Below are 27,676 nucleotides of genomic sequence, written 5' to 3'. Positions count from 1 at the left end.
CTTCAAAAACACTGTACTGGCCAGGCAGGGTGGCTTATCCTGTAATCCCAGCACTTTGGGATGCCAAGGTGTGTGGATAGCTTGAGTCCAGGAGTTTGAGACCAGTCTGGGCAGCATGGCAAAATCCCATCTCTACAAAAAATACAAAAATTAGCCAGGTGTGGTGGCACATGCCTATAGTCCCAGCTACTTGGGAGGACTGCTTAAGCCCAGGAGGCAGAGGTTGCAGTGAACGAAGATCATGCCACTGCACGATCCAGGATGGGTGACAGAGCCAAACCTCATCTCAAAAACAACAAACAAACAAACATTGTACTAAGTAAAAGAAGCCAGTCACAAAAGGCCACATATTATATGATTCCATTTATGTGAAATGCTCTGAATAGGCAAATCCTCAGGGACAGAAAATAGATTAGTGGTTGCCAGGGGAGGAAGGAATTGGGAGGCATGAGGTTTCTAGAATTAGACAGTGGTGATGGTTGCACAGTCTTGAAAATATACTAAAAACCACTGAATTGTTCACTTAACAGGGACAAATTTTATGTATGATATGTAAATTATGTCTCAATTTCTTAAAAAGTAGATCTGTGTGTTGTCATATATTCTATGTCCAGAAAACTTCTTTACTTTTTACATAAAATAATTTAAAAATTACCAGAGCAGTATATGTCGACTACATTTAAAAAATTACAATAAAGGCTTGAATGTTTTTGCTGAAACTCTATATTCTAAAACTGACAAAAAATAGTGTACACAATAGATAACTTCTTTGTCATATTTCTCTATTCAAAATCTTGTGAATAGTTGTATTTCTCAATATGTTATTGCCAAAAAATGTATATTGTTATTTTTTGCTGTAATGGCACAAATTTGGGTTACAATGTCTTCTAAAATGTTAAAATTGGCATTTTTGTTAGTTTCTCATAATAATAGCTTTATGGCTAATTTTGAAAGACCCTATTTGTAAGTTTTCAAAGATACATTTTAAGAATTGGACATTTTTGCATATGTTGCTTAACATTAGCTGGCATGGCTTTAGAATTAAATATTATTATTATATGGAAATTTATGAAGAGATAAATACTGGACAAGTTAAGATAAGGTGAGAAGATGTTTTCAGGGACCAGGACATATAATTTAAATTCAAAAACTTCTGGAAAATATAGAAAAGTATTTGCTTTGCTGCAAACTAAATTTTCCCTAATTTTTTTCAATTTATTTAAGGCAGCAAGATATATATTTTACTCTTAAAATATTTAACTTGTATTGCTATGTTAATAACTTTTCAAAGTACAACTTTTCAATTTTCTAATATACCAAAGATATTCCTCCTAAATGGGTTTCTTCCTTTTACTCATTGAAACTAAATGCAGTTCAGTTATTTGATTAGTTGATGCTAGAATTTGACCTGGAGCTTATATAATTAGAAGAGACACTAGTTTTCCTCATTTAAAAGCCTGGTTAGCATACTACGGTCTCGTTTCAGGGGAAGTCAAGCCTCTCTACTGCTTCTTTTTATAACCTTTAAGTTAATTCAGAACCCAGATAAGCCTTGATCTGAGGATGATATAACCACCGCAAGCAACATGGGGTAAGTATGCGCTTTTATATGCTTTAAGGGGCACTGAAAGGGAAAACAATTTTATAAGAGATGAAAACCCATCAATCCTTACCATATGGTGTACTCATTTAAATTCAATATATGCTAACATTTATTTAATGTGGACTTTCAAAGAAATAACTTTTATTTAAAAGTTATAACAATTTGTAAAACATGCATTTATTTCCTTGCTTAATTTTTATATTATGTCTTAACTGTGCTTTGCAGGTTATCAATAAACTGGAGACTGAAGTTGTTCTGCATATTAATAAATATAGTTGAAGATGAGTTAAATTTTGAGAGCAGTCTTAAAGAAAGGATGCTAGGCAGCATAAATCTGACATAGACATGCCTCTTTGGGATTAAGAATAATTAAAGAATGAAGAAGATTAGGGATGGAGGGAGATTGGTTTATTCCTTTCTAACACAGAAAAAGAATAGAGGAATCTTCAGCATTCACTCCTCTATGTACAGAACAAAAAACACATCCTGATTGAAAATGTGTACTGATTAATTACATGGGGGCTTTATTGGTGAAACCTAATTCTAAACACTTCATGGGGCTTTGGTGTGTAATGAGAAGAACCGAATTTCACTTAAACACTGTCTTAAGTGAGAATAGCATTCTATTATAATTAGTATTGGAATTATGTGAGTTTTTCTATGCTGAAATAGTATTCTGAATATGTAGAAATCTCTCTTTATATCACCCTTTTATTTTTAATAGCCCCTTTTAATACAAAATCATATTGCTCTAAATGGAATAGCTATTTCATTGAAGGCCACTTCTGAAGGATTCAACATAATGATCAGAAAATCTCCTAGAGAAAAAAGTTTTTGATGCATATTTATTCTAAACATTTTTCACAAACTTAATTAATTAATGTCTACATTTTTCATAACCATGGGCTCTGAAAATGCAATCTAAACTCATCTGAAAACTCGGAGGCTTTTGAAAAAAGATGATCATACTATTGGATTTTTTTTTTTCTTTTTTCTTTTCTTTTTTTAGACAAGGTCTCACTTTGTCACCTGGGCTCAAGCAATCCTCCCACCTCAGCCCCCACAGGTAGCTGAGACCACAGGTGCACACCACCACACCTGGCTAATTTTTGTATTTTTTGTAGAGATGGGGTTTCGTCATGTTGCCCAGGTTGGTCTTGAACTCCTGATCTCAAGCAGTCCTCCCACTTCAGCCTCCCAAAGTGCTGGGATTACAGGCGTGAACCACTGTGCTCGGCCTTATTGTTAACTTTGTCTTAATTGCCTTTATTTACCTTCCCTTTTCTCTGTGTATAAAGGTGTACTGCAACATAGCGGGCCAGTAATAAACTAAGCAATGTGGATACAAAGATCAACTGATCTTCCTGCTTCCCTTCCTCTCTCCTTTCCTCCCTTCCTCCCTTCCTCTCTCCCTCTTCCTTCCTTTCTTTTTCTTTAATGACAGCAGTTCTTAACCTTTTTGGTGTCAAGAATTGCTTTTAGAATCTTCAGAAACCAGTCCACCATTTCTGCCAAAAAAAAAAAAAAAGTAAAATCACACAAAATTTTGCACACAATTTCAGGAGATTTACAGGTGACCTGAAACCCTATTTCTGGGACCACAGGTTAAGACCCTTAGACTTTGATTTTAGGACTGGAGTATGATTTGTTCAATATTTCTCTTTGTTTGGATTTTTATAAATGTAAGAATCTTTAAGTTCATAATTCTTGCTGATCTTCTCAAGGACAGTGTGGAAGATTCCCCACCCCCCCACACACAATTTACATAAGTGTGAAACATAGTTTAACCAACATGCATCACATTACTGCTGCTGGGCCCCAAGGACTTGACTAATCACTTGTGCCTTTCGCGAGTGCCAGGAATCACCTTGGGAGTCATGGAAGGAAAAAAACCCTCATTATGTTATTTGTAAAGCACTCTGAATGCCCCAAATAAGATGAACGAAACAAATCATAAATGCTAATATTACAGACAGCACTCTTCTGATTGGTATGTTCATGATTATTTTGTTGTCTGTTCGTGCCTTTACTGACAAAAAGACAGGGTAGTAAGTATTAACATCTGTTTGAGTCTTCCTAAAATAATCAGAAAAATAAAGAGAAAGTGGCAGCTAATCAGATTCTCAAATTTATCCATTTGAAGAAATCTCTAGAATTTATTTCCTGAGAATGAGGGAGTAGCTGTTTTGGATTTGTCTTTGGGGGCCTACTTATCTCAAATGATTTGAGGATATAATTCTCTTATATGGGGCAATGCCAGCCCTTTCCACCTTTCCCCAGGCTATGCTGGCATGGTTTTAGTGAGCAATGAAGAAGCAAATACTGGAGAATTCTTATGCTCTCTAAAAAATCTCCTCCTGGTAAATTTTCATTGGGTTTCTTATGGAGTGTGTGAGTAGGTGGGGTGGGTAGAGATGATGCCTAAGGGTGGGTAAACAGATAACTGGGGAAAAGTGGAAAAACCTAAATGACATCTGCTAAGTACCGTAAAACCCAGGCAAAGGATGAACAATGGGAAAGAAAGGATGGTTGTATTTCTTTTTTGAGATATTTTTAAATGTGCTTTCCCCATCTCCTAGCAGAGTTAGTCAGTGCATCCCCAATTGACAAAAACAAAAGTTAAGGCTCTGCTAAAATTGTAGAACCAATAAGTTCATTATTGTAGCATATTCAGCCTCCTTTTAGTCTCCTGGTTCAAATAAGTTTAGAGTAATTTTAAAAATTATCTTATGGACATATTTCCTCCTTCTGAATCTGAGAGTGACTATCCAACTCTTTTTCTTGGGTGAAGCATACATTTGGCTCATGGTACAACCTTTGAAATGTCGCTTCTATCTGTGCCCTCCTTTCCTTTCTAAGAGTCACTTCCCTAATTCAGGTCATCATTATCTTTTACTTGGGTTATTAAAGGTGCCTGTTCACTGGCCTCTTTGCAGCTGCTCTTTCCTCTACAGTGCCACAAAGTCATCTTCTTACCAGAGATATGTGATCTTGTTATACCTCTGCTTAAACATTTTCAATGACTCATTCTCTCCACTGCAGAGCAAGCTCCAAAGAAGAGATTTAAGGCCCTCTATCTGCCCCCAACCTACCTGTCTAGCCTCACCTTCTACTCTACCTTCTTTTTTCCCCCAGGGTTCCTAAGTCCACCTAGGCCTTGTGCTTTGTTCATCTAGTAATCGTCTTTTTTTTTTTTTTTTTCTTTTTTTGAGACAAGGTCTCACCCTGTTGCCAGGCTGGAGTGCAGTGGCACAGTCTTGGCTCACTGCAACCTCTGCCTCCTGGGTTCCAGCGATTCTCCTGCCCCAGCCTCCTGAGTAGCTGGGATTACAGGCACCCGCCACCATGGGCTAATTTTTGTATTTTTAGTAGAGACAGAGTTTCACTATGTTGGCCATGCTGGTCTCGAACTCCTGAGCTCAAGCGTTCTACCTGTCTCAGCCTCCCAAAATGCTGGAATTACACATGTGAGCCACTGTGCCTGGCCCCTCTGGTGATCCCCTTTTGACCATTTTTACATATCATGCAAAGCCGGCTCAAATACTATCTTCTTAATGAAGCTTTCTGTAATCCCCACAAGGGAGTTCATCTTTTCTCTGAAAATTTTAGGCACTTTACACTTTTCTTTTTCATTTGTCACGATCCATTATATGTTACAGTTATTTGTGTGTCTCATCTTCCCTACTAGACTGGAAGCAGAAACAATGGCATCCTTGCATTTCTCCCAGCACCTGGTACAATGCCTTTTATATGGTATATTCTTATTAAATACTTGTTGAATGCACGTGAACTCTGTTTAAACCCCTAAAAACTTAATTTTAGCCAAACTTTCTTTCTTTTTTTCCCAATTGAGTTGCCTCATTTTCCAGGTTTCTATCTGAAGAGCTCAAATGAGTGAGTAATATCTAAAATGTAGGCAATTCAAGGGAAACAGGGCACAAACAAGGGCTGGAGCGAAGACTTCTAGTCTGAAGACTGAAGACTGTTGTTAATAAGTAGAAAGCACACGTAGGCTCCAAGGAAATATGAGAAAACTTTCCAGAATTAAAAATCGTTCTTGCCAGGCTGGCTCACTCTTGTGATCCCAACACTTTAGGAGGCCAAGACACTGGGATCACTTCAGCCCAGGAATTCGAGACCAGCCTGGGCAATGTGGCAAAACCCCATCTCTACCAAAAAAACAGAAAACAAAAAACAAAAAAATTAGCCAGGCATGGTGGCATGCACCTGTAGTTCCAGCTACTCAGAGGCTGAGGCAGGAGGATTGCTTGAGCCCGGGAGGTCAAGGCTGCAGTGAGCCACGATCACAACCACTGCACTCCAGCCTGGGCTTCAGAGAGAAAACCTGCCTTTAAAAAAAAAAAATTGCTTTTGGGCTCTGGATAGCTTCCTTGAAGGCCAGCATATCAGTAAGGATTTGGTTAATCTGTATATGCTGGAAAAAAAAAAAAAGAAGAAGAATAGGGGCTTAAACAAGCTAGAAGTGTATTTCTCTCTTACATTAAAAACAAACAAACAAACCCACAAAGGTAGGCAGTCCAGTGCTGTTAGATGAGTTCCTTGGTGTGAGGCACCCAGGTTCCTCTCATCTTGCTCTTCTGCCATCCTTAGTATATCACCTCTTGGTCCAAGAAGGTTGCTAGGTCTCCGCCTATCTCACTGGTGTTCAGCCAGCAGGAACGAGGAATGGGAAAAAAGGTGTGTTCTCCCTTTTAGGAGACTTCCCAGTGGTCACTCAGTGTTTCTACTTGTATTGCACGGGTAGAAATCTAGTCTCATCGTTACACTTAGCTGTGAGGAAGAGGGAGAATACAATCTTTTAACTGGGTTTCCAAAAAAAGAGGAGAATGAATACTGGGTGGCAACTAGCAGTGTCTGTCAGAGCCAGTATCAGGCCTTACATGGCCTTTCATATTCCTTTAGACAAAGTACAGCATTATGTACAAAAGTAGTCTTTTAAGAAAAAAAAAAATCAGTAAAGTTAAAGGAAAAAAAGAGCAAGCCAAGCTGGGAATAAACAGATTCACCCAGAATAAAGGCCTCTTGATAAAATGACAAAAGGTGACCAACTAAGCTTTTACCCCTCCCCACACTCTACATCCCAGTCTCCCTCCCTCCAGGCTTCATGTCCCTGAATCTTCACATCCACACCGTGAGGCGAGTATTACTATTACTAAGCCAATCATACAGGTCAGGAAACCGAAGTCCAGGAAGATTCGGTGAATTGGCCAAACTGCCTGTACTGCAGCAAAAATTATATAAATCACAGAATGTTTTCTAAATAGATTTGTTCTTAATTTTGAGTATAGATCACTTCAATTGGCCCCTAAAGAAAAATCTACTATAAACACATTTCACTCGTCACTTGAAGTAGGTGATTTAACGTGGAATATTAGAAAAGACTCTAGATTTGTGGCTTTCAATATTTTATGGTCATACCAACTGCTTTGAACTCTTCTGATTCAGCAAAGTCCCTAAGCCATGTTGGAGTTCTCCAGCTATGTTTTTAAATACATAGAAATTTATTTTTATTAGTCCCCCAAACATATGAATACTGAGGTGATTGTACTTGCTCAATACCAAGTGACTTAAAAACTAAAAGACTAAAAGAAACAAAGACTTTTACTTTTTTACTTTATATGTTTTTTACTTATTAGAAATTTTTAACAACAGTGAATTGCATATATAATAAGAATTTTTAATTACAAAATTATAGGAAAAATGATGGTATAAAATGCAAGGTAGCTATCATTATCAATGGCGTTTTGTTTTTTTGCAGAACTTCTAGAGAAAACAAGAAGACTTCAAAAAACATGCTGTGATGTCTCCCAGTGGAGACAGGGCACGAGGTGAGTGAAAATTGCAAAGAACTGTTTTCTAATAAGAACACAGGCAAACTGAGAGCTTAGCTTAAACCAGTGATCATTATTGAAGCAGAAGTATTATAAATTTCTTTGTAGAATTTTATAACGCTTCTTGGTTTGATAACCATCAAATAAACAAATTGTGAGATTACTTAATTAGCTAGCAGTAAGGGCAAACAGCCACCTTCTAAACCAGCTATGTTACATCAGACTTGATTGCATATATGAATGCTAACAGCATTGAGACAAGAATGACTATGTTTTTTTGTTTGTTTGTTTTGTTTTGTTTTTTTGAGACAGAGTCTTGCTCTGTCGCCCAGGAGTGTAGTCGTGTGATCTCAGGTCACTGCAACCTCTGCCTTCCAGGTTCAAGCAATCCTCCTGCCTCAGCCTCCTGAGTAGCTGGGATTACAGGCTCATGCCACCATGCCCAGCTAATTTTTGTATTTTTATAGAGACAGAGTTTCACCATGTTGGCCAGGCTGGTCTTGAACTCCTGACCTCAAGTGATTCACCTGCCTTGGCCTCTGAAAGTGCTGGAATTACAGGTGTGAGCCACTGCGTTCAGCCATACTATGTTTTAATTAAGTTCTATTTTGGATGTCTTTGATGATTGTGAAAAACAGACAACATTTACTTTCCATTGAAGTGATGTATTCTGAGCTCCTACTTCATGCTGGGCTTTGTCACTTAATAACCACATGGGCTAGGTAACTATTATGCCCACTCGACAGTTGAGGGAGCATAGGCTTAGGAAGATTAACTTTCCCAGGTCACAAAACGAAATAAGTAGCAGAGCTGGGATTGGAAGCTAGATGTCTGACACTTAAGAAAAATGTCTCATAATTTAAAACATTCTTTTTAAATTTCAAAACCCAAAAGTGCTCATTGTAAAATAAAATACAAACATGATCATGACAGAAGAGTTTAGGTAGGATTTAAAAGCCCGTCCTACCCCTAACCCCATTCCTTTTTCCAAGCATAACCACTGTTAGTAGTTTGGTATAAATCCTTCCATATCTTTCTTTTTGCCTGGTGTACTTTTCTTTTTTTCTTTTTTTGAGGCTGAGTCTCACTCCGTCACCCAGGCTGGAGTGCAGTGGCACGATCTTGGCTCACTGCAACCTCCGCCTCCTGGGTTCAAGTGATTCTTCTGCCTCAGCCTCCCAAGTAGCTGGGACTACAGGCACACACCACCACGCCCAGCTAATTTTGGTATTTTCAGTAGAGATGGGGTTTCATCATATTGGTCAGGCTAGTCTCGAACTCCTGACCTAGTGGTCCGCCCACCTCACCTCCCAAAGTGCTGGGATTACAGGTGTGAGCCACCACACCCAGCCCAACCCAGTGTACTTTTCATAGTACACTCGGCAAAAGAAGGATATGGAAGGATTTTCACAGTATCACACTTGAATGTATGAAAAATATCCATACTTTTCACAGTATCACACTTTCTATCTACTTAAATAAAAAAACAGAGGAAGTTGAATTTACTATATATCTTTACTAGAATAAGTAGCTACCTCTAAACAATAACTGAAATGCTCATTGAGCTAACATTAGGCATCTATCTGTAGAGACTGAAAGAACTCTAGAACTCACTCTCTGTTTCCCAGGGACTCATAATCTAGTGCAGTGGTTTCTAAGTTTATTTTTGAGAGAGTAATAGACTCCTTTGAGAAACTGATGTGAGCTCTGAACTCTTTCCCAAGAAGAAAATGAACCTATAAAATTTTGCCTATAATTTGGAGGATTTGTGGAAACCTTGGGAGTATGGACCCCTGATTTTGTAGAAGTGAGACTTTTAAATTTATAGTTTGATAGAAATACTATAATGGAAGTGTAGACAAGATGCTATACCACAGCACAGAAAAACAGGGCTTAACTCTCCTGGGTCATATCAAGAAAGACAGGGAAGAATGACATTTGCACAAAATATTGAAGGATGCTAGGAGTTTGACAGCTAGCCTGGTGCAGGGGAAGGATGTCCACAGAGGGAACAGCCCCAGAGGCTAGAATGGATGGGGAACCATGACTGTCTTCGTGATAGAAGCCCAGCGTGTGTATGGGAGCGACTAAAGATGAGTCTGCAGAGCTGGGCAGAAGCCAGAGCACAAAGGGGTTGGTCCGCTGGGTTAGGACATTTGAACTTCAGGAGTCACGGAACGATTTTGATCAAGACTTTCATTGGTAGGCAGAAAGTCTATATTAGTGCATGACTAAATAAATCATCATGAGAATAATAATTTGGATGACGGAATAAGGTATAAAAAGTAGATGAGACCACTTGATTCTGATTTTGGAGGGGATCATTGACTAAATGATATATTATTTAAAAAGATATGTTGCTAAAATTAAATGGAATTGATTGGAAAGCCATTGCTTTTACAAAGGAAGTTGGGAGAATAAAGTTCTGAAACTTTATGAGATAAAAGGGGTGTATGTCAAACACAAAATTTGGGCAGCACATTGACTCCTTGGCTGCAGTAAGTCCCATGCACAGGCAAGCTAGTGTCAGTCACTCAAGGTGGATCGCTCACTCCTGATTCAGCCACTGTCATGCCCTCTGCTGTCTTCCAGGCGCTCCAGATGGGCCATGTGACTTCCCATTGACCCTTCCACCTACAACGAGCAGGAAAGAGAAAGAGGGTACAGTGGGTCAGGTTTTTAACATCTCTGCATTAAGCATATGTTGCTTTTATAATTGAAATTTTAAAGCAAGGTAGTATAAATCAAGGCTTGCAGATAACATCATAGCTGACTCATTTCTATTTGGCTGTACTTAACCTAATATACTTAAAAAAAGGAAAATACTAGTTTTACGTCCTGCTTCTTGGCACTGGCTTCATAAAGTCTCAAGGATATTTCACTTGATAAATACTTATTTATTATTCATTTAAATTTTTTACTTATCAGATACTGTAAAGACTTGGAAGAGTAAACTGTGCATGTATTGCATATGCTATTTTATGTGTATAATGTATCTTATAAAACATTTTTAAAATACAAAGAATCATTTGGTCTTTGCCAAAGGGTAGTGCTCTTAAAGATTTCTCAGACATGTTTAAATAGTGAGGTTTGTTAAGCCAAAATTTACAATTTAGGTGAAATAGCATTGATTTTTCCAGTTTGCCTTTTCTAACTCGTTAATTTTTTTAAAAAAAAGAATGGTCGGCTTGCTATTAATATGAATAAATAAAGTTCTGTGGGTTTTTTTAGGGAAAGAAATAATTGGTTATAAACATCCCCTGAAATTAAATTCAAACTCAAACTTGTGTTGAGTGCCCACTGCGAATAGTTCCCATGTCAGAGGAATGTGAACAAATGATTTAAATGTAGTTATCTTTAAAAGTCCAGCTAATTTTGCACTCCCCTCCATAAAATATCTGATCATTAAAAAATATTTGATAATTTTTTAAATTGCTGAAAATTAAGTAAAATTGCTAGTATAAAGAGTAAAATTGCTACTATAAGGAGATATGCCATGTTTATCCTGAGGCTTCAAGTCCAGCACTCTAGTAATCATAAGATATTATGCTCAGAGAAATAAGCCAGCACCAAGCAGCAAATACTACATGAGCTCACTTATATGTGGAATCTAAATAGTCAAACTCATGGAAGTCAAGAGTAGAATGATGGTTTCCAGAGGCTGGGGGTGGATGGGTGAGGGTGTGGAATGGAGACACGTTGGTCAAAGGGTACACATTTCAGTAAGATAGGAGGAATACATTTTTGAGATCTATTGCATAACAGGCTGACTTTAGTTAATATATTGTATATTTCAAAATTGCTAAGGGAATAAATTTGAAATGTTCTCACCACAACAATGACAAGTATATGAGGTGACAGGTAGGCTAATTAGCTTGATTTACTTATTCTGTGTTGTATACATATATCACAACATTGCACTACACTTTCTAAATATATACAATTATCATTTGTGAATTAAAGAAAAGAAATTAAAGAAAAGAATCATTACCTGCCAGGTACAATGGATATGAATATGAAATGGTCAGCTGGGCATGGTGGGTCATGACTGTAATCCTAGCACTTTGGAAGGCTGATAGGGGAGGACTGCTTGAGGCCAAGGAGTTCAAGACAAGCCTGGGCAAGCAAGTGAGACCTCGCCTCTACAAAAAATAATTTAAAATTAGTCTGGTGTGGTGGCATGCACCTGTAGTCCCAGCTACTTGGGAGGCTGAGGTAGGAAGGTTGCTTGAGCCCTGGAGATAGAGGCTGCAGTGAACTAGGATTATACCACCGCATTCACTTCAGCTTGGGTAACAGAACAAGACCCCATCTCTAAAAATAAATAAGTAAATACATAGAGACTCTTGCCTATAATTCCTGGCAGGAAGAAATACTAATAACGCAGTTTGAGAATGTAGTAGAAGAGGGATTGACTAATTATGACTTAGAGGATAGGGGCAAGCTTCATAGAGAAAGAGGTGCTTGAATTGAGCCCTGAAGGATGAGAAGTATTTCATTAGATAAAGAAAGATATTTGAGGGATAGAAGATGGGAGGAACAAAGGCACAGAGGCATGAAAGTGTTTGGTGAAAGGCATGAACTGTGATCATCTACACATGTATATCACATATACTAACTACTATAGAGTGTTATTTGAATTACTCTGAAATAGAGGAACAAACCAACTAAGTTCAGCTAGTCCAGTCACTAGGTGTTACAAGTAGCAAAATCATATCAACCAATGTCTAATTGGCTACAGGGACACACCAGGAGCTCCTCCCAGACAGGCTTTCCAGATTCTGATTAGAGGAGCAGTCACATAGGATATGGGGAGTCACAGATTTGCAGAGCCGACGAGGTGGAGTTAGTGAGATGGGGTTTCTGAGATTTAAGATTAAGGGCCCACAGACAGAACTGAATCAAGATACCTGAGGCAGATTAAAAGTCTCTCACTTGCTTAAACGGATTTTCTTTCAATATCTCACACTTGAATGAAGAGAGGGTGATCTCTTCCTGGAGGAAGGGTGGAGGAGGAGGCTCCCGAGAGCAGTACTCAGCTTCCTGTCCAGGATCAGTAACAGTTCAGCTCTGGCCTCACACTGGCTACACCACTCAGCACAATGAAAATCCCGCAGGAAAACCAGACTCAGCCTTCTTTGAAGGCTGAAGGCTTTTTAGTGACCATGTGTTGCTACTCAAGCCTGCATTTGGGATACCCCACTCTCACTCCAAACACACACACACACACCTGCCCTCAAGGGGCTTATCGAAGCATTTCTTTCTTTTTATTTATTTATTTTTCTTACTTTTTCGTGATCAGTAAAACTGCCAGAAGGAAGCATTCCTTTCAATCACACAAGATACTTTCCTTAAGAGAAATCCTGATAAATCTAGTTTTCTCCCTCTCACATTTCCGGGGACATTTTAGCACCTCTGATAAATTGGTGCCAAGGCAGCTCCTTCATCCCGCTCTAACCCCAACTTTAGGCCCACAGTTGCCAAGCAGCTGGTTGGTGGTGGGCTCCCTTCCTACCCACTGCTGGGCTGAGGCTGTGCTGTGGATGGGAGCGCTCCATTCTGACGGCTGCAGCAGTAACCAGCTCCCGGGTGGGGCTCACTTCTGAGTTTCAGACCTTGGTGCTTCAGACCTTGGAAGCTAACACATCCCTATCCTGGAAGACCTTTACATCTGGACTCCTCAGGAGACTTCTGCATTTGCTTCTTCTCTTATCTCTACTGATCTCAGGCTAGAGCTGAGCTTCCAGCTTTGTACTAGGACCAAACTGCAAAGCATAGCGATAATCACCACTAGAGACTTACGGTCATTCCAGAGACTGAGCTAGCAGACTCAGAGAGGGTAAGTAATTTTCCCAAGGTCAACCAGCTATTTAAATCATGGACTTGGGATTTGAATTCACATCTTCCAGACTTCAAACTCAAATTCTCCATTTCTACTTCCTATTAACAACTATCATGGTTCTCGGTGTTGCTCTCAACTGGCTGAAGTATTAGCTGAGAACAGATTAAAGTGTTTTTAAAAATCTCTCAAAATTCAAAGGAATAGAGTCATAATGTTGATGACAGGCAGTGAGGTTGATATATTTGGGCAAGGCATCTGACCTGACAGCTATTTTATACCACTTACTTCTGAGGCCTGCCTCACTGAGATTAAAGACGTGTTATCCGATTCCATAATCACCATATGTATATAAGTGGTGATTGGGACTCCGTAGTGAATCATTTTATTTTTTCTGTCAAAACAGGAGCTGATGACTAGCCAAGTCACTTATCCTCTCTGGACCTCATTTTCCGTATTTGTAAAGTGACAGGGCTTGGCTGGCTGATCTCTGTATAATCTTTCCGTTTGATTTTCTTTACCACTCTACACTGATTGCTTAGCTAAATATTGCAAGTAGTTATAGTGGGTGCAGTTTTGTTTTGTTTAGTCCTTCTGAACTATGAGATTGGTTTATTCATTTATTCAGCACCTGTTTATTCAAGGCCTATTCTGTGCTAGACACTGGTTTAGGTCTTGGGGAATACAGAGTGAACAAAAATGTCCAAGCCCTCATGAGGTGGCACTGATAAGCCAAGATGGTCAATGAGCAAAGTAATATATAACATTATCATTTGATCGGTAAATGTTGTGGAGAAAAATAAAGCAGTGAAAGGGAGATAGGGCATAGAGGCCAGGACTCCTCTCTTATATGTATGGGTCAAAGAAGGCCTTTCTAATAAAGTGACATTTAAGCAGAGACCTTAAATCTTTTTTATCCTTGATGTAGTGTAGTAGGATATTGTAAATTTGAGAAGATTCTGAAGTTGCCAAGAGATAGGAAAGAAATAGGCCTTGGTGGAGATAAATCATAGCTTGAGGTTCAACCTAACTCTTCTTCCTCACATCCCGTATAGCCCAGGATTTCCACAAATGAGCTTCTCTGGGCTTCTGTGATTCCAGTCTTTTAACATTTTAATGACTTCTCAAATGTGTTGCATCTACTTATTTATTTAATTTTTACCAATGGGCAATTAACAGTACATTAAAAAAACTATGATAACTGAATTTACAGGATTTTAAGAAGCAGGGATCTGTTTTGCATGTGAATTTTACACCCAGATTTATACCACATGCTAAAGGAAGGATCTAAGCTAAAAAATGTATAGGAAGGAGTTAAAGATGCAAGGACTAGGCTGGAAATACTATTTTCAAAGGGATGGATTTTTTTTTTTTTAGATTTATTCTGCATCTACTGGCTCATTCAAAGCCCATCACATAATTTGTTTTGGAGACAGGAGCATCCAGGAGCAGATGAATGGCAGACACTAGGGGCCAAAGGCAAGCCCTCCAGGTGTTAAGAGGAAAGAAGTGGGCAAACACCAGGCAGTAAGGATTCTAAGGTGCATTCCAAAGTGGGTGAAGGAAGAAAAGGATTGAGTTTGCTTCTAAATTTTAAACACTAGAATCTAATATATATAACAAGGACTAAGCTATTGCAGATCATCCTATTTTATGACCCTATAACTCTGCAAATGCCCTTTAGGGCCTAGATAGAACACTAACTCCCTTTGTTCTACTCTGCCAGTCTGGATTTTCTTCTACCAGTTATTTCTCCCTTAATCCCTACATCCGTGATTTTTAGATGTGAGAATACCTTGTCAATTAATTATCAATAATTCATTAATTGAGGGGGATTATTTGCTAGATAGTTACCACTGCCAGTGTTTAGGACAGTTTAGTGTCTTTGTCAACAAACCTATTGAACTTCTACTCTATGTTAGAATATATCCTATGTACCAGGAATAATAAGAGGTGGAAAAAATAGCCTCTTTTCTCAAAGAAGTTTACAATTAACTTAGAAAATGAGATTATTTACATAAAATGAATAACAGTAGAAAAATTTGTTTTGATTCCTATTGAGTTTTACAGTTATTCCAAGAAAGGAAGGATAATTTCCTATTGGATTGAAGGGGGAAAGTTCTAGAGAGGGAATGGGCCAGCATTAGACTTTGGAGAATGAGTAAGGATTTGTCCATTGGAGTGGGGTGAGCAGGGCAGACCAGGCAGCAGGGAAAGGGAGAGACAAAGTAGGAATGCAAGTGGCAAACAAGGCTGAGGCGGCTGGCAGACCTCCTACACATCAGAAATGAGGCTGGAGGGGCGGGCCAGGGACATTGTGGAGGACCTTGAGATCTCTATTTTATTTTATGAAGATGAAAAAACAGGCCAGGTGCAGTGGCTCACTCCTGTAATCCCAGCACTTTGGGTGGCCGAGGGAGGCAGATCACCTGAGGTCAAGAGTTCGAGACCAGGCTGGCCAACATGGCAAAATCCCATCCCTACTAAAAATACAAAAAATTAGCCAGGTGTAGTAGTGGGCACCTGTAATCCCAGCTACTCCTGAGGCTGAGGCAGGGAGAATTGCTTGAACCTGGGAGGTGGAGGTGGGCAGTGAGCCGAGATTGCACCACTGCACTCCAGCCAGGGAGACAGAGCGAGACTCTGTAACAAAAAAAAAAAAAAAGAAAGAAAAGAAAAAAGAAAATGCCTATTGCAGTTTTTGAGCAGGGACAAAAGATCATCTAAGTGATTTTTAAAGGAAAACAATCTACTAGCAGTGAAGAGGATGGATGAACTAACTAGGATGCTCCTAGAGATGTTTAGGCACGAAGCAGTCAGGGCTGAACCAAACAGGCGACAATGAAAAAGCAAAGGAGAAAATGAAAGACACCTTACCAAGGAAGACTCGTAAGGATTTCACAACTGGTGAATTTTAGGATGAGAGGCGATCATTCCCAGGTCTTGAGCGTGGGTCAGTGGTGGTGCTGGTGGCGGAGCTAGGGGAACCTGAAGGGGGAGCCTGGAGAGGTTAAAGATACCAATGTGATTTCAACAGACTGAGTTTCAGGTGACCGTGGAACAGCTCAGTGACAATATTCGTTGGAAAGAAATATAAGGGTGACCAGGGATATTCATTTAGCCGGAAAAAAAAAAAAAAAAAACGGCCAGTTTTGTTTCCTTTCCTTAAAGACCTGAATACTAAAACATAGGTAAAACTGCATAGTGAAAACACTAGGGACTGAGAAATGATGAACTGTTTAGCATAATTTCAGTTTAGGGTAATGTGATGATTTGTTTGGATTAAACAAAAGAACAGTTACAGAAGGCTTTGGGGGCTAGAGGGCTGGGGAAGGGAGGCCATTGGTTGTGATATCACCATGTTACCACACTGCCAAGTGATATTTGGAATTACCCTGTTAAATTTTAGCCTCAGCACTTTAGAGCTACCAGGACTTTGAAACCCTCCTCATACTACAGATGAGGCAATGGAAGCCCAGAGAGGGTGCCTGGCTTTCCTAAGGCCCCACAGTAAGAAGTCAGGATTAGATCTCAGTCTAGTATTCTTCTATTCCCAGACTGTATGGGCCAGCAGGTGCCCCGCCTTCCTGACTCTTTGAGGAACCCTTTTATTTAGTTCTACAGCCGGAAGCCTGATGAAAATGTTCATAGATTGTATTATCGAAAATCAAAATGGAAGACCCTCTGAAGAGCATTAAAGGCAGGAAATGGTGTGGGGCAGCATGTGTGCCCTGTTAGATCAACTTGTCTTCAGGTGAAAGAATCATTTTCCAGTGGCATCAGAACAAGATGAAATGAGCATAATCTGCACAGGGACCTACTGCCTTACAGCATGCTTAAGCAGCCCTAGAATAGACTTCAAGTGAGGTTGTTCAGTGTCTTTCCTCACATACTTTAAAAAATGCTGAAGAAGCCAGGTGTGGTGGCTCATGCCTGTAATCCCAACACTTTGGGAGGCCCAGGTGGGCAAATCACTTGCGCCCAGGAATTCGAGATCAGGGCAACATGACCTGGGAAACATGGTGAAACTCCATGTCTACAAAAAAAATACCTAGGAGGCGGAGTTTGCAATGAGCCAAGATTGTGCCACTGCATTACAGCCTGGGTGACAGAGCAAGACTCTGTCTCAAAAAAAAAAAAAAAAAAAAAAAATTGTGAAAACAGGATTGCTATCTAACTATCTGGGACAAAGGAGAAGTATGTAATTCAGTTTGGAGGCAGGGGGATGGAACACTTCTCTTCTATTTTTTATTAACTTATTCCTGTCCCAACTTGTTCCAAACAAGGAAATTGAAATAATGCAACAATAGATTGAGGAATCAAAAAATAGCTTCTTAGCAAAACCAGCCCCAGCATGTTCTGGTCTCCTTATGGACTGTCTCTAGCCCTTTTCTCATTGTTCCAAACTTTTCAGATGTGGTAAAAATGTACTAATTGGTGGGGTTCAGTATGCCTTAGCTCTAGGGAGGGCATGTATGAGATAAGCTGAAATTATAAAAGAAATAATCAAACTAATGATGAATTTACACTTTTCATTGATCAACAACCTAGGCTTCTGCTGCTGGACTTTGTGATAATAATCGGTTATAAGATGAGACTGGGCTGGGTGCAGCGGCTCATGCCTGTCATAATCCCAGGACTTTGGGAGGCCAAGGCAGGAGGATCGCTCGAGCACAGGAGCTTGAGACCAGCCTGAGCAACATGGTGAAACCCTGTCTCTACAAAAAAAAAAAAAAAAAGGCTGGGTCTGGTGGCAGCTACTCAGGCAGCTGAGGTGGGAAGATCACTTGAGCCTGGGAGGTCAAGGCTGCAGTGAGCCATGATTGCACCACTGCTTGGGTGATGGAATGAGACCCCCGTCTCAAAAAAAGATGATCCTTGGTTTAGGTGAGATGACAGATGACAGTTGAGGAGAATGGCCAAAGCAGGCTTCATGAAAGGTATAAGACATGAGGTTCCCTTTGAGAGTTGAGCAAGACTTGGTTGACAGAGAGCAGAGGGTTGTAGGACCGAGATCCCCAGGTAGGAATGCATAAGGCCTGTGAGTGGACTAGTTCTGTAGGGGAAAGTGCTGTAGTTTTAGTACCCAGGGACCATCGCTGACCCCTGTCAAGTATGCACGGGCTGTGGGCTATTTTTCTAACTGAGCTCATCCATTTTCAAGATTTGACTATGATTTCCAACTTTTGAAGGCTTTGCTCACTGGGAGTCTGTTCACTGGGCAGTAGTGGGAAATTTTAGTCATTCTGAAGATTGGATTGTACTCTTTTTCTCCTTTCTAGCTGTTCTGAAAGCACCAAAGGCAGCTCCAAATTGGATGTCATTTCATCTGAACTATGAAAAAATTCTCCCAGGAGGGGCAGCAGTAACCTGGTTTCCCCTCTCACCTAAATTAAGCTTTGGTGACTGATGATCCATTTCACAAGGTACTACTAACTCAGCCACCTGGTTCAGATCTTGGGAGTCCTACAACTGCCTCTGCTTTAGCAGAAGGAACACTTCCTGAGGATTGAAGTTTTTCCATGTTAATGTACCCTTCTGCAAATCAAGGCCATCTCTAGGACTGGAGGGAGTTGTCTCTGGAGCTCAGGGTTCTTTCCCTCCAGCATTTCCCAGGAGAGCACTCTTGTGCTTCTTTGCCTTTCCTTCCTATCAGTCGGGACTTACTTAGTTAAAGTATAGTGACGGTCACTTTATTGTCTTTTTTTTTTTTTTTTTTTTTTTTTTTTGAGACGGAGTCTCGCTCTGTCGCCCAGGCTGGAGTGCAGTGGCGCGATCTCGGCTCACTGCAAGCTCCGCCTCCTGGGTTCACGCCATTCTCCTGCCTCAGCCTCTCCAAGTAGCTGGGACTACAGGCGCCCGCCACCACGCCCGGCTAATTTTTTGTATTTTTAGTAGAGACAGGGTTTCACCGTGGTCTCGATCTCCTGACCTCGTGATCCGCCCGCCTCGGCCTCCCAAAGTGCTGGGATTACAAGCGTGAGCCACCGCGCCCGGCCTTTATTGTCTTTTTAAGTAGATATTTACATTGTACTGGGGCTCTCTGCCTCTTGCACAGTGTCCCTGGGAGGTTTTTTTTTTTTTTAGACAGGGTCTCACTCTGTCATCCAGGCTGGAGTGCAGTGGCACAATCATGACTCACTGCAGACTTGACCTCCTGGGCTCAAGCGATCCTCCCACCTCAGCCTCTCAAGTTGCTGGGACTACAGGTGCATGCCAACATGCCCGGCTAGTTAAAAAAAAAAACAACAAAAAACAACTTTTTGTAAAGGCAGGGTCTCACTGTGTCGCCCAGATTGGTCTTGAACTCCTGGGCTCAAGTGACCTCTTGCCTCAGCCTCTCAAAGTGCTGAAAGTTATAGGCTTGAGCCACCGTGCCTGGCCTCCAGGAGGCTTCTAACTTCCACTCAGATGAATCCAGGGAGAGAATCTGTTTGAAAGATTGAGATTAAAGAGAGTCAAATCAGGATAAGAAAAGAGATGAAGCATATCTTCCCTGACCAGACACAGAGGCCATGAGACATTCAGGCTCACAAAATCTGGTTCTGACACATTTAAGTATGCCAAGTATTAAAATGACTCAGAAGAGCCCCTGGAAGTGACTTTCAGCCCTGATCTGAAACTTTTGATAAGTTTTTATGTCTTCAATGAGGCATTTTTAAACTTAAAATAATCTCCGGCCAGTGGTTGGTTTTGTGTGGTGACAGCATGCTGATGTTCTTTTTTTCCTGATTGATGTAGACACATATTAACTCTACCAATTTACTCTATCCTGACTGATCTTAGGTGAACAATGACAAAAAGTAACATGCCAGTGGAGTGAGGATGGAAGGATCTTTGTTATTTCATTTCTGAGCCTTCTGTGCTCCTGAGCTATGGAATTACCTATTCTCTATGCTTTGCTCCTGTTCTCACTGGCTCTGGGCACTTTGGCGTTGCTGGCCGTGATGAACATCACTGCAGTTAGTTTTGGTGTGGGACCATTTACTAGGAGAGCCTGCTTTCTTGGTTTTTCAAGCCAGGGAGTGGGAACAAGGGGATATGTTTCCGCCAGTGGAACTTTGCTTGTTAAAATAAAATAGGGCTTTTCTCCTAATAAAAATTATCTTCAGGCCAAACTCTCTATATTTACCACTAAGTCTTTATTGTTGATGTGAAGCAAGTTGTAGTAAAAAGCATGTTTCTCTGGTAGTCTATTGCATGAGAATTCAGATCACTTCCATAAATACTCGTTGAGAGTATGTTGAGAATGGTGCCAGGAGCTGGAGACAGAAAGATGAATAAAACTCCGTGTGTACTCCTTAGTTTCTCACAGTCTGGGAAGGGGACAGCCATGCAGGCAGTTAACTAAGGAGGGGTGATGGCCTTTTGTGACCTGGTTCAGTGGCAGGAACCACCTTGTTTCTAGCAGCACCCATATTTGACAAAGGCTCATGTAAGGGGCTGACTTGAGCACCAAGGACCATTTTCAAAATAAGGCCACTTATTATTTGAGATGTCTGGTGACAGAGTCCTATTTTAATTCTTTTATTTATTTCATTAAAAAAAAATTTTTTTTTTTTTAGACCAGGTCTCACTCTGCTGCCCAGGCTGGAGTACAGTGGCTCTATCATGGCTCACTGCGGCTTTGACTTCCTGGGCTCAGGTGATTCTCCCACCTCAGTCTTCCAAGTGGCTGGAATTACAGTAGTGCACCACCATGACTGGTTAATTTCTTTTTTATTTTTTTGTATTTTTTGTAGAGACAGGGTTTTGCCATGTTGCCCAGGCTGGTCTCAAACTTCTGGGCTGAAGCTAACTGCCTTCCTTGGACTCCAAAAGTGCTGGGATTACAGGCATGAGTCACTGTGCCAGACCCCTATTTTAATTTTAATTCTTTAATTTATTACCTTTGCCACTTTAAATTGCTATGTATTCAAGGATGATTTTTTTTTTTTTGGTTGTGGGCATAAAAAGCTGCATTTTCATTGAGGTATCCTAGTTTTAAACACTTGTATATCTGCATATTGTGATAATTGTCTTATCTCCTTACCATTTTGCTTCTAAGGGTCATACTGTACTCTTTGTTTTCTTGTGTTAGATTGATTAATTAATTCTATTAATAGTTTTATAACCATTAATTTTTATTTTCTAGAACTTTGCTGATCATAGTGTTATATTTTTGTTTTCTGATATTTTATTTAGAATATGTTTATTTATTTATTTATTTATTTATGTAGGCTATCCTAGAGTTGGTTTCAGAACCTCATAGAATAAATTTAGCTATTTACATATATTCTATTCTATAGCATAGATTAAATAACACAGACACTGTTATTTATAGAACCTTCCTGTGATATTATGCTGAATCATTTCCTATTGGGGAGTAGATATTTTACCTTCCCTTTTAATATTTTCTGCAGATAGTTTTTCTTGATAAAAAGATTTCTACTGTTTTTAAAACAAATTTCAATAATGTATGTTTTCCTAGAAAATTATCCATTTCATTTAGCTTTTAGAAATTATTGGCAGCCAAGTGTGGTGGCTCATGCCTGTAATTCTAGCACTTTGGGAGGCCGAGGCAGGCGGATTGCCTGAGCTCAGGAGTTCAAGACCAGCCTGGGCAACTCGGTGAAACCCCGTCTCTACTAAAATACAAAAGAAATTAGTCAGGTGTGGTGGCTTGTGCCTGTAGTCCCAGCTACTCGGGAGGCTGAGGCAGAATTGCTTGAACCCAGGAGGCAGAGGTTGCAGTGAGCAGAGATCCTGCCACTGCACTCCAGCCTGGGCGACAGAGCAAGACTCCATCTCTACAAGAAAAAAAAAAAAAAAAAAAAAAGACAGAAATTATTGGCAACAAATATTGCATATTGAATTTTACAAGTAACATTTCATATTCTCTGAATTGGTGGTTACATCCCTCTTTTTAGTCCTACTTTGTATTATTTCTCTTTCTCTCAATCTCTTTCTCTCATCAGACCTGCCAAAACTTTTTTCCTTGTATCAGTCCATTCAACCAGTTTACTCAGATGGCTATCAGAGCCCACATAGGAATTGATACCTTTTTTTAATGACAATGGTACCTTAAAGTGGTACCTTAAATTACAGTACTTTGAAATACTGTGGCATGAAGCAGTTGATTTAAAGTTAGAGAAACATAGAAAGACTACTGGTCTTACTTGAAGCGACTTCCAGTGTAACTTTGGGCAAATAATTTGTACGAGCTATGGCTTCCTTGGATATAAAATGAATGGAATGTGTGTTTGGCCCACTGCACAGCATTGCTGTAGTGATCAAGTGAGATAACATACATGAGAGTGCTTTGAAAACTATGAAGCATGAACAAACAGGGTGTTACTGTCACAAAATAATGTTGCTTTTAGGTTCTATTAAAAAAAAGCAAATAGCCCTTTTCATAATGTTTATAGCATTTTTTCTACACCACAAAGATCATATAGACTCTCTTCTTGAAAATGGCTGCAGGATTTGTCCTGATGAATTATTTTAGTTTCAGGGGAAAGTATTTCCTCATCACCCTCCCCTCCAGCATAAAAAGTTCCCATTCTACTAAATTAGAAATGTGCACTAAAGACCCATTCAATAAAGGACACTGAAATGGAAATTAACTCAAGTCTGCTTTCAATTAATTTCAATTCCCCAAAGTGCCAAACTTTCCTTTTCTGTCACAGCAGTAATTGGAAAGTAATAGACAATCCTCAGTTTTTGTGGTCTTATGTGTGTATGTGGGGAGGAGGGTACACGTTCTAGGTCAGTCTAGGGGAGGGTCAGGAGACTTTTCAGTATTCTTTAGGTTTCTGTTAACTTATTATTTTAAAATTTTTTTCTGAATTAATTTTACAAAAATATGGCTATAACTTCTTATTGTTTCAACATTCTTTTTTCCCTATATCAATAATTTTAGAACCTTTGTTTTTAAACAGCAGAAACTGATCTTCAAAGGAAATCCTTCCCCGCCAGGCACTGTGGCTCATGCCTGTAATTCTAGCACTTTGAGAGGCTGAGGCAGGAGGATTGCTTGAGCCTAGGAGGTTGAGGCTGCAGTGAGCCATGATCATGCCACTGTACTTCGGCCTGGGTAACAGAGTGAGACCCTGTCTCAAAAAAAAAAATTAAAAATAAAAATAAGAAAAGGAAATGTTTCCCCCAAAGCTGTAGTATGTGAATCAGACAAGAACAGAGAGACTCTGGCTGAAGGGGGTAAAAAGGGGGACCCAGAACCCCACCAGCTTGGTGGCTTCCTCTCTCCACTCAAGACAGACTCAAGAAAGCCTGAGGGCTTCAAAAAATATAAACTGAAAACCATTGCTTTGTATCATGATCAGGCATGATATAGAGACCAACAGGCTCACTTAACATTATTTTCCCCAATGTCTGCCAAGGCCTGAATGGGTGTTTTTAGAGGTTAGCACTGCAACCATAGAGTTGGAAAGAAAGGAGGAAGGTCAGGGAGGAATAGGAGCCACATTAATTTGGTGAGAGGCATGTGGCAGCATCTGATGGTTATTTATTCAAAGGCAGGCAGTGATTCAAGGTCTATCAAGGGCACAGTGAAGAATTACTAGGCTCAGAGTGAGAGATTCCCAGTACAAAATGAAGAGCAGACAGACTACGAGTGAGATCTCAAAGGGACTTTCATAATCATAGCAAGGCTTTTTCCAGAGTAAGTCATATTACCTTTCTGTGTAATCCTGTTATTAAGCTCCCTTTTAAACTGTACCCTTTAATACATATTCATTATTACAATCATTCTCGTCAACCTAGAAATTCTGTTCTGGAAACTTGCTTAAGAAAAAAGGTCCTAAATATGAAGAAAAAGACTCTATTCCTTTTTATATCCATTTATTATAGTAAAAAATGAAAATTACCCTAATAATTGGGGGAGGGAAAGAAAATGATGACACATTTTCTCAAGCAACTATTTCTTAGTCAATAAATATAATGATTGTGAAACTATTTGGAGAAAGCCAGGAGTAATAAATGAAAGAACCAGTTCTGAAATCATATGGACCTGCCTGAATTACAATTCTGGCTCTGTATGCCATGATCCTGGGCATATTATTACCTCATTTTCCCAAGCCTCAGTATTCTCATCTAGAAAATGGGGATAATGATACATCCTCAGCAGAATCAATATGAGAATTTAATTAAATGAGACAATATAAATAAAATATGAAGCATCATGTTTGGCACATAGCAGCTGTTCAACAAATGTTCATTTTCTCTCCACCATTCCTTATATAGCATATGGGAAAATGCTTATGCTCTGTCAACAAATTTTTTTTTTTTTTTTTTTTTTTTTTGAGACAAGATCTTGCTCTGTCACTCAGGCTGGAGTGCAACAGTGCAATCCTGTCTCACTGCAGCCTTGAACTACTGGGCTGAAATGATCCTTCCACCACAGCCTCCCAAGTAGCTGAGACTACAGGCTCTGTCAACAAATTTGATGAACTTGAGGAAATACATAGTTTCCTAGGAAAATATAAGTGACTAAGTTGAAAAGCTGCCTAGATAAATTTCTTTTGAAGAAATTGAAAAGGCCTTGAAGATCTGACTTTTTTAAAAGATCAAATGGTTTCATAGCTCTGCTCTATTATCTTTTAAAGAACTGATAATTCCAATGTAATTGAAGTTTTTATAGGTTATAGAAAAAGATGAAAAACTTCCAATTCATTATGGCTAACATAAGCTTAATGACAAAATAAAATACAATAAAAAACAAAAACAATCTGCCAGCTGAGCGAGGTGGCTCACGCTTGTAATCTCACCACTTTGGGAGGCCAAGGTGGGTGGGTCACTTGAGACCAGGAGTTTGAGACCAGCCTGGCCAACATGGCAAAAACCCATCTATATTAAAAATACAAAAAATTAGCTGGGCGTGGTGACGCACGCCTGTAATCCCAGCTACTCAGGAGGCCGAGGCACAAGAATCACTTGAACCCAGGAGGTGGAGGTTGCAGTGAACCGAGATCATGCCACTGCACTGGGGGACAGAGTAAGACTCTGTCTCAGAAAAAAAAAAAATTTTTTTCAATAGCAAAAGTGACCACAAAGTCAAAAGACAAAAAGATAAATGGGAAAAATATTGCATATAACAAATAAACAGCTAATACGTATTATTTAGAAGCTGTCACTACTTGGTTAAAAAAAAAAGGCAGATAACCCAAAAGAAAATTAGGCAAATCAGAGGATTAGATAATTGACAGACGAGCAAATCTAAACTTATAGTAAGTATACGATATAGAGATGCTCAATAGCACCAGCAATCAGCAAAAGTAGCTATAGACTATCACTTGTTACCCATCTGACTGACAAGAACTAAAAATGTTAACATCCACTATTGGCTGGAATGCAGGAGAAAGGTATTCAGGCAATAAATATTCCTGGGGGAAATGAGAATAGTTATAGCCTTTTTGGAAAGCAGCCTAGCCACATCTGTGGAAACTCCACATAAATAAAAGCACCAACATGTAAGGCTCTACGTACCAAGATGTTTGTTGTGGCATTGTTTGCCATGGCAAAATAATGAAAATAAAGGGAATGTTCATCAGTGGAGAAATTATTAACACAGTTCATTTGTACCATGGAATACTATGCAGTCATTACAAGTAATTTCTTAGGGCCAAGTGTGATGGCTTACGCCTGTAATCCCAGTACTTTGGGAGGCTGAGCTAAGCGGATCACCTGAAGTCAGGAGTTCAAGACCAGCCTGGCCAACATGGTGAAACCCATCCCTACTAAAAATACAACAATTATCCAGGCATGGTGGTGCACACCTGTAAATTATCCAGCTACTCGGGAGGCTAAGGCAGGAGAATAGTTTGAAACCGGGAGGCAGAAGTTGCAGTGAACCTGGATCTCACCACTGCACTCCAGCCTGGGCAACAGTGAGACTCCATCTCAAAAAAAAAAAAAAAAAAAGAAAAAGTAATTTCTTAAATCTATACCAATTAACTCGGAGAGATTGCCACAATGTATTACGTGAGAGTAAGATGCAGAGAAGTACAATATATAAACCTACAATAACCCCACTCCATATATGTATATGCTGTATATGATTGTGTGCAATTATATGAGGATGGAAAAAAGAATACCAGAGATTATTAACATCAGTTGGGATTGGGGAGGAACACTTTTACCTCTGCTCAAACAGCCACAATAAAAACAGTATAAATAATAATGGTCCAATTTTTTTTTAATTTTTAAAAGTTTTTCTTCATGTATTTTATCTGTACAACAATAATGATCCTATGTTTATTTTATTTTTTCCTTTACAGAGATGGGATCTTGCTATGTTGCCCAGGGTGATCTTGAACTCCTGGGCTCAAGCAATCCTCCATCCTTGGCCACCCAAAGTGCTGGGATTACAGGCATGAGCCACTGCACCCAGCCATGGTCCAATTTTTAAAAGAAAGTAAAATGTTTATGCTATAATATAGGTGGGAAAGGTAGTTACAAAATTTTAGGTAGGCTTCATTAATAATTGTGTAAAACATTCCAGAGAAAAAATATTAACAGGCAATACAAACAAGTGATCATGATAGTTGTTTAAGCAGAGGCATTATAGTTGATTTGTCCCCTGTATACTTTCCAAATTTTCTCTAATGTAGTTTTTTTTTTTTTTACTTTTTTTTTTTTTTTGAGACAGAGTTTCGCTTTGTCCCCCAGGCTGGAGTGCAGTGGCGCGATCTCAGCTCACTGCAATCTCTGCCTCCCGGGTTCAAGTGATTCTCCTGAGTAGCTGGGATTACAAGCATGTGCCACCACGCCTGGCTAATTTTTAAATTTTTAGTAGAGTGGGGTTTCACCATGTTGGCCAGGCTGGTCTTGAACTCCTGGCTTCAAGCTGTCCACCTGCCTCGGCCTCCCAAAGTGCTGGGATTACAAGCATGAGCCACCATGCCTGGCCTCTAATGTAGTTTTGTTGCTTTTGTAATTTACTAAATAAAATTTCTAACTTACTATCCATCACACGTGTTTATTATGTCTCGTGGTGGCTCATGCCTGTAATCCCAATAGTTTGAGAGGACAAAGTGGAAGAATTGCTTGAGGCCAAGAGGTCAAGAACAGTCTGGGGAATATGGGGAGACGCTGTCTCTACAAAAAGTGAAAAGTTAGCCATGAGTGCTGGCACATGCCTGTAGTCTGAGCTGCTTGGGAGGCTGAGGCAGGTGGGTCCCTTAAGCCTAAGAGTTCAAGGTTACATTGAGCTATGATGATGCCATTGCACTCCAGCCTGGGAAGAGCAAGACTCTGTGTCTACAAAAAATAAAATAAAAGACAGTATTATGTCTTGAAATAAGTTGTCATATGTACATATGTGACCATGTGAGCATGGGGATATTCTAGCTCAGAAAATGTGTAAGTTTTCATTTTACCTATGAT

The 27,676-nt window shown here is 39.7% G+C and overlaps 1 protein-coding gene across 13 annotated transcripts in view; it reads left to right on the top strand.

The window, feature by feature from the left end:
* The first annotated feature begins 1,472 nt into the window (after positions 1-1,472).
* ARHGEF33 (Rho guanine nucleotide exchange factor 33) overlaps positions 1,473-27,676 on the top strand; it is a 108,298-nt gene continuing 82,094 nt past the window's right edge. For all 13 annotated transcript variants that reach the window (XM_030800538.1, XM_003262762.4, XM_030800542.1 and 10 more), the window contains exons 1-2: positions 1,473-1,591; positions 7,383-7,452. The gene's annotated coding sequence lies outside the window, so the exon portion shown is untranslated. The remainder of the gene's footprint in view (positions 1,592-7,382; positions 7,453-27,676) is intronic.

This window comes from Nomascus leucogenys, chromosome 19, assembly GCF_006542625.1.
Source record: "Nomascus leucogenys isolate Asia chromosome 19, Asia_NLE_v1, whole genome shotgun sequence".
NCBI classification, from domain to species: Eukaryota; Metazoa; Chordata; class Mammalia; order Primates; family Hylobatidae; genus Nomascus; species Nomascus leucogenys.
Note: the sequence above shows the minus strand (reverse complement) of the source record. Positions and strands in the feature narration are given on the sequence as shown.